An 8,239-nucleotide genomic window follows, 5' to 3' on the forward strand; every position below is an offset into this window, starting at 1 on the left:
TATAAGCCTCAACAATGGGATCCATTAAAAGCCCAATAATAATTCGAACCATATAATTTTCTCAACTCTACATGACATAGTAACTAAGACTTTCCGCATAAACAAATGTCCACAAATGCTTCCGACTTAGTCCCATAAACTAATGGCGGACATAGAATACTTCAAAGTTGGAGGTCCTTCGTCTTACCTTCACAATGCTTCCAACTTAGTCCAATGTCAACGTACGTCACCAGGACTGTCCTGTCTATATATACCTCACGTCACTATATATATTACTATATTTTACCTCAGCGTCCCTAAGAATATCTCGTTCTTAAAATCCTTAAAATTGAAATATTATAACAATATTCTTGGATCTATGTGTTCTACGTTACTATATATATCTCCATTATGTTATTCTAAATCATGTGATCGTCCAGAGTGCATATCTAGTTCATTAACAAAAACCTCCCAACTTGTCAATCAAACTCCAAAATCTCGTCCAATATATATAGATCAACATAATGCAGATTGAATGCATGACGGATACGGTTGGCAATCTTGTGAGCTGGCCAGACAAAGTGGAAACACGCTTCTAGACCAATGGGATCAAGAAGATGCAAATATACGTCGTCATGTGCTCCTGCTGCTTCGACGCAACTACGAAGGAATATTACGGCAAGTAGCTTTCAATAGGTATTCATCAGTAGAATTAATTAAGCATTTCTCATCTTTTATTTATTATTATTATTTTTATTTTATTTTTATGGAGTACAGCAATCAGCATTAATTAGTGACGCTAATGTCACATACTGTCTCTTTCAAGCCAACTTTGTTTGCATCCTGGGGAGCCATAAAATAATTATTTTCTTCTTCTTTGTTATTACAAAAGAATGGCATATAAATTTAAGAGTCTTTCTAAGCCACACATTGGATTCCCTGCAGATAATAAAAAATAAAATAAATTGGTTTTTTTCATATATTTTTTTAATACTTTTAAATATTTTTTAAAAATAAAAAAAAATCACAACATTATTAAAAAAAACACTGCCTTAATTATTAAGTAAAAAAAATCTTTTTTGCAGTTGCCAAAATCTCCGATCGGAATTTCCGTTCGTGGGATCGAGTAACGTTTCTCTAAATTTAATTACAATCAGTGAATCGATACGTTTCTACTTCTAACTTATTAGCTTTATATATCTTGCATGAATATTGACCAAATTAAATTGATGTAACCAAATAAATTGTTTTTACATGATTTTACCCTTTTATCCTACCCTTTTAATTCAATTCCATGAATGCAAATTTATTTTTATTCGGGTTGGCTATGTGATTTATGTTTCCATTAATATCTTACAATCATCATTTTTCTTAATTCGAGCATTATAAATATTTTCATAATTTCCATATAGTATAAATTAATAAGAACGTTGGGTTGAGCTCGAAATTATAAGTTTGAGTTTGGCCGGTTGAGGGATGTAACTACATATATATGGTCTCATTTCGAAGACCCTTTTGCCCCTCGATTATTAATTGCATGGTATTCTTCTCACACAACTGAGAAATGGCTTTGTGTAGACATTTCTTCTGTTAATTTAGTCATTTTCTCTTTTATATATCTACTTATATTCGTTCTATTGTATTAACGCTCATGCATGTAAACATTCATAAATTATAATATATATATATATATATTTATATATTTATATATATATGGAAAGGAATGAATAATTAGGAGTACATGATGAGGCCGATCGATTACATATATCGTCAAAAAGAAATGTATGAGGAATACATTTAACAGCAAGTCTCATCAGATTAATACTCATATTTTAGAATGTGACTACTACTGTTCGATTTATTGAAAGATAGCAATGAGATTTCTATCCATGATTCATAAGAACCACTGATCAAGATAAGATGGAGAAAAGGTTGCTTTCCTAGCCTACTACAATAACATCAATCTCGGTTTCAATGAGTTAATTCTTAATGAAAGCTGTACACTTAGAGAATGAAACACACATGCAAACACGCAAGTTGGTGTCTTGGGTGGGCTCGTAACAGAGAAACTTTACACATATGTAAGTAGGAGCTATATGTTGCATTAATATTTAAGTCAAATAATGTGTGGTTGTCGTTTGAATAACAAAATAATGGGGGATAGGGCTTTAAATTATGTGTACAAGTTGAAAATAATGTACAGAGAGTCGAGTTCAATTGAATAGTGAGTGCTCAAACCTTATTCATTTTATTTTTATTTGAGTACAAATCAAGCTAGCTCGACCTTATCATGATCACTAAATTATGTTTTTAAAAATAATTATAAACATTATTGAACAAAGAGTATAAATAGAAAAATACTTTAGTTACAAAGGGATTACACAAAAGAAAACCCAAAAGTAACGTTATTTGATATGGTACATCAGGTTGTAAAATTATTTTTATCTTAAAATAGATTTAATGAATCACATGAAGTCTCGTTAACTTGTGAGTTTACTGTTTTGTAATCCCTTTGTATATATAGCACTTATCATAAAAACATATGCATGGTAGGCTAACAGGCTTGTGAAAATATTACTAAGGGAAAATATTACTAAGGGAGTTTTGGATGGATGCTCTAACCATTGTAATATGGCTGGAGTTGAGGCCTTAATTCAGAATTGTGGTAAACAGTTGGGGCATTGGAATAGGCATGGCTTTGGACATGTTCAATGAAGGGTTAATGATGCTCAGGCCAGATTGAAGAATTTGCATGAGGATGATCGTGCAGGGGTCAACAGAGAGGATTTGAATATGGCAAGAGAGGAGGTTCAAGTTTGGTTGGAAAGAAATGAAATTATGTGGTGACAACAATCTAAGGCATTGTGGCTTAAAGAGAGGGACAATAATACTAGATATTTTCACATGAGAGCTTCTCAAAGGTGGAGAAAGAAAAAGATTGCGAAGATTCAGGATGACTATGATCAATGGCAGGAAGGGGCTGAGAGGGTTAGGGTTATCCTGAATTATTTTCAGACCCTATTTACAAACTCTAATCCAAGCGGCTCCTTGGATTTTTTGGAATCTTTATCGAGTAAAGTTTCAGCTCAAATGAATATGGAGTTAATCAAAGAGTTTCAACCTGAAGAGGTGAACATGGCACTACAACAGATGAACCCAACAAAGGTGCTGGGCCCAAATGGAATGTCACCGGTCCTTTTTTAGAAATATTGGCACGTAGTTGGCGACTCCATTACTGTAGTTGTTCTTCAAGCACTAAACTCAAGTATGATCCCTAACTCTTTAAACCATACCTATATTACACTTATCCACAAAAAGAAGTGTCCCATTAAAGTGAGTGATTTTAGACCAATAAGTTTGTGCAATGTGGTATATAGACTTATTGCTAAGGTCTTCTCTAATAGGCTGAAAACTGTCTTATCCAATGTAATTAGTGAGAATCAAAGTGCTTTCTTTCTGGGGCATCTTATTTCGGATAATGTAGTAATTGCATATGAATTGGTGCATTATCTTAAACAAAAAAGGAAGGGGAAAAAGGGGTACATGTGTGATATCTCCATTTTACGTGTATTTTTATTGTGTGGTTTTATTTAAATTATTATTATAATCAGTTATTTTCTTATTTTAAATTAAAGATGATTTTTGCAATATTATTTTATGATTTTTAAGTGGTGAAATTATTTTAACGTGTTTTCTTGCTATTTATTATTATATTATATTTTAATTGCTTTTTAATTTAAATTAGTTTATTTTTTAGCTTTAAAATTATTGTGTTTTTTTATCTTATTAATTTATTTTATTTAATCACTGCATTTAAATTATTTTATTTAACTTGTTGTTTTGAAAATAAATTTCACTGGACCAATTTAGTGACCCAAGTTGTAAGGGTTGGACCTCATTTTTTTCCCTTTATTTTTCTTTTCTCTTTTTCCTTTCTCTTTCTTCTTTCTTTTTCTTATTTCTTTTTCTTATTTCTTTTTCTTTCTTCCTCCTTATTTCTCCCCAGCCCCACGCAACATCTCTCCCTCCCTCTTCGTCCGTTTCCTTCATCTCCCTAGCCCGCCACTGGTTGCCAGCGTGGCCCTCAGTGCCCCTCCCACCTAGTTCCCCCACTGGCCGGCGCACCTACCCATCAATTTTCAGCCCCTCCCGCACTGTCGTTAACCACCACAAGCTCCTCCAAGCCGCAATATCATTTTGCTCTAGCGCCGTCATCGTTTCACCCCTGGGCACCATTTCTTCACCACTTCATTACTGACCTCTTGCAGACCTAATCCACCCATTTACAACTCTGATACATCGCAAGAGCAACTACCACAAGTTAAAATCCAATTTGGCCTTCCACTGCCATTTTCGTCGCCACCCACGGCCAACCACCACTTCCACTAGCTATATTAACACCTCTAATCCATTACGTATCAATTCCAAGTCTTAATTTGTCTCCATTCATAAGTAGGTATTTTGTGACCCACGACCACGGTGCATTTTGCACTGTTACGTTGCCTTTCCGCTACCTTTTGCAGCTCATTAATCCTCCAAAAATTATTTTATAGTACTGTAAGTATTTTTTAAACTGACTTTAAGATTTAAATATATTTTTACTTTAACAATAATTTGTGATTGGTTGTTTGTGCTGCACTGAGTCCGAGGAGTTAGGGGTCAGTTGGATTTGAGGATGGAGATATTTGTGTGATTGGTTGATATTGGAATTTGTTGGTTATTTTTGGTATCTTGTCGTAAGCATTGCATAGTACATGCATGTTCATGTTTGAAAATGAAAACTAGGTTCTCATGTAATTGCATGCATATACATGTGTTGGAACTTGAAAACTAGGTTTTCAAGCGAAAAATGATTTTGGATATATTTGAACAATTGGAATGACTGGTTTGAGTTAGAGGTACTGTAAGGATAGTGGTAAGCAAGGACGGTAGTAGAGTCCCACCTGTGATTCTCACCTATGGTGCACTGTAGGGATGATGGTAAGCAGGAATGGTGGTAGAGTCTTGTTGCGAATCCCGCTTACAGACAGACTTGTAGGGATGGTGGTAGAGTCCCGCCTATGATTCCTACCTACAGTGCACGTATAGGGATGGTAATAAGCAAAGATGATAATAGAGTCTCGCATGTGATTCACGCTTACAGTGCTCTGATGATTTGGTTAATATGCCATTTTCTGAAAAAATTGCGAGATTAGATTTTGGGACCATTATCTGGGATAATGAAGAGGAAATGTTTTGGAACAAAATGAGATTTTGGCGTGCGTGGAAAATGTGGATTTTTGGACATATGCATATGGCATCATGTTCATGCATTTGGTTATTGCATGAATTTATTTTTATCTTAAGGTTTGTTTGATTTGTTACTTATCTGTGGTATCATCTTTGGTACTGTAGATTTTGAACGCCGGAGGAGTTATCGGAGATCACTCGTAGATTGTGATTTATTTCCTGTTTTGTTTATTTTTTTTATTTTTATTATATTTATGCTGGTTAATTGTAATATTTTTAGTACACTTATTTTTAAGTGAACTTGTATTAAAACAAATTCTGGTACTTAGTCGACTGACTTTTATTATCCATTGCGGTCTTTTAATGTGCACGTGTTGCATGTACACACACTTGGCACTTGACGATGGAATGTGTAACCCATGCTATCATTATCCCAACGCATCTATTTCCATGTGTCCGTACGTAAGAGTGAGGGCGTCACAACATGTCTTTGAAGTTAGATATGAATAAGGCTTATGATAGAGTTGAGTGGGGATTCATTAAATCGGTTATGGAGGTGATAGGTTTTCATCAAAATTTTATTGCCTTGATCATGTATTGTGTAAGCTCTATGTCATTTTCTGTGTTGATAAATGGAGGGGCTAAGGGTCCAACAGTACCATCTACGGGTCTAAGACAAGAGGACCCACTGTCCCCTTACCTGTTTCTTCTTTGTACTGAATGGTTGATCTCTCTCTTGAAAGCTGCTGGTTTGAGGAAGGATATTTCAGGTCTAAAAATCTACAGAGGGGCTCCTAACATAAATCATTTACTTTTTGCAGATGATAGTATTATTTTCTATAGAGATGAAGTGGTGGAGAACAAGAGAGTACAAGATTTGTGGGCTAAGAATGAAGCTATTTTTGGGCAGAAAATAAATAGGAAAAAACTACGATGGTGTTTGGTGTTAATGTGAGTGCTGAAACAAAGGCTGAGATTAAAAATTTGTGGCAAAATGGTGAGATTCGGCAATATGAGAGATATCTTGGTCGCCCACCAGTCATTGAGAGATCTAAGACTCGAGCTTTTCAGTCTATAAAACAAAGGGTGTAGCAAAAACTACAATCTTGGGAGGAAAAACTATTGTCACAAGGGGGTAAGGAAGTCTTGTTAAAAGCAGTAGCTCTTTCAATCTCTACTTATACTATGAGCTGTTTTCTACGCCCTTCTAGCTTGTGTAAGGAGTTGGAGAGTATGATGTCAAGATTTTGGTGGGGCCAAAAGGGTGATGAGAGGAACATACATTGGGTTAGTTGGGAGAAGATGCGCCAAAGAAAATCTCTTGGGGGGATGGGTTTTAAGGACCTTAGAAGTTTTAATTTTGCCTTACTTGCAAAACAAGGATAGAGCTTGTCTCAAGATGAAAATTCCTTAATGCATAAACTATTTAAGATCAAATATTTTCCCAATAATAGCTTTATGCAAGCGGGTTTGGGTGGAAACCCTTCATATACTTCAAGGGGTATTTGGAAGGCTTGGAAGTGATTAGTGGCTGGGTGTAAGTGGCAAATTGGAGATGGAAGGTCAATCAATATTTGGCAAGATCAATGGATACCAAGTCATATTTCTTTACTGACTAACGGGGCTATGATAAGTGTAGATTCGAGGTTTGATACCGTAGCTTCTCTCTTTGTGACTCACGAGAAGATATGGGATATTAACAAGCTTAGATCTCTCTTCAATCCAAACATAGTGGCTGACATACTTAAGGTGTTTTTGTGCCCAACTGAAATGGAGGATAGAATGGTCTGGCCTCATGAGAGGAATGGACAGTTTAGTGTTCGAAGTTGTTATAGGTTCATTCATTCTCAGATTGGTACACATTTGCAGAGACATCACATGCACAAACCCAGCACATCCTTTGGAAACACTTGTGGAAGATGAAAGTCCCCAATAAGGTCAAGATTTTTGCTTAGCGCGCCTGTAAAGATGGCTTACCTACTGGTTAGCAATTAGTCAAGAAGCATGTTTTATCTGATGGCACTTGCAATTTATTTTTTAGTGAACCTGAAACTCTTACACATGTTGTGATCAGTTGTAATGCTATTCATAGAATGTGGGAATTGTTTTCACCTTTGGTTTCTACTGCTACTAATCTATCAGTTATGGATGTGGCATTGCAGTTCTGTGACAGGAAACTTTATGATCAGTTGGCAATTTTCTTATGCTGATGTGGAGCTTCTAGTTTCAGTGAAATAAGTATGTGCATGAGAAAATACTGCTCTCTCCAAAGTAGGTGGGTGATAATGCAATGACTACATTTCATAGCTTTAACAAGGTGAAACAAAAATCTCGACTACAACTTTAATACCATTACAGATGGCAACACCCTCCTGCAGATTGATTGAAATTAAATGTATATAGTGCAGTATTTGCTGAGTTGGGGAAAGCGGGCATTGGAGTTGTATTACGAGATACTTCAAGGTCAGTTATTATGGCTGCAAGTCCATCTAAATCTAAAGTTGCTGAACCTGAAGCTATTGAATTGTTAGCCATTTTCGCGGTATGCAATTATGTGCTACAATGGGAATTTCAAAGCTTGTTTTCGAAAGTGATAGTTTGCTTATTGTTGAAGCCTTACAGGATGATGGTATGAGAAATTCTATGCTTGGTATGTTGTATCATGAAATTAAGAAATTATCGTCTTGTTTTGATACTTGTAGCTCTTCACAAGTATACTAGGTGGGTAATATGGTTGCTCATAAGTTAGCTAGGAATGCTTTCATGGTGGAAAGCATTAGTTTATGGTGGGATTGTATTCCAGATTGTATTTCTCAGGCCTTATGATTTGATAATTGTCTGTAATCGTTGTTCCGTTGATTAATGAAATTATCATTTCTATCAAATAAATAAATAAATTACTCGGACGGAATTCCAGCTTAGATATCTATTGCAATACTTAAAATCACAGTTCAGATAGTTTGAGTTTGCAATCAAGTCACTAATTAAAGACAGGATAAAAAGACAATTAAAGCATGGATACAGATTTTGC

The 8,239-nt window shown here is 35.3% G+C and overlaps 1 long non-coding RNA gene across 1 annotated transcript; it reads left to right on the forward strand.

Annotated features, from left to right (window-relative positions):
- Positions 1–3,852: 3,852 nt before the first annotated feature.
- LOC122311598 lies at positions 3,853–8,021 on the forward strand. The gene is made up of 3 exons (XR_006242817.1): positions 3,853–4,536; positions 7,371–7,525; positions 7,617–8,021. It is a non-coding gene; the product is annotated as an uncharacterized LOC122311598 (long non-coding RNA).
- Positions 8,022–8,239: the final 218 nt, after the last annotated feature.

Source organism: Carya illinoinensis, chromosome 5 (assembly GCF_018687715.1).
Source record: "Carya illinoinensis cultivar Pawnee chromosome 5, C.illinoinensisPawnee_v1, whole genome shotgun sequence".
NCBI classification, from domain to species: Eukaryota; Viridiplantae; Streptophyta; class Magnoliopsida; order Fagales; family Juglandaceae; genus Carya; species Carya illinoinensis.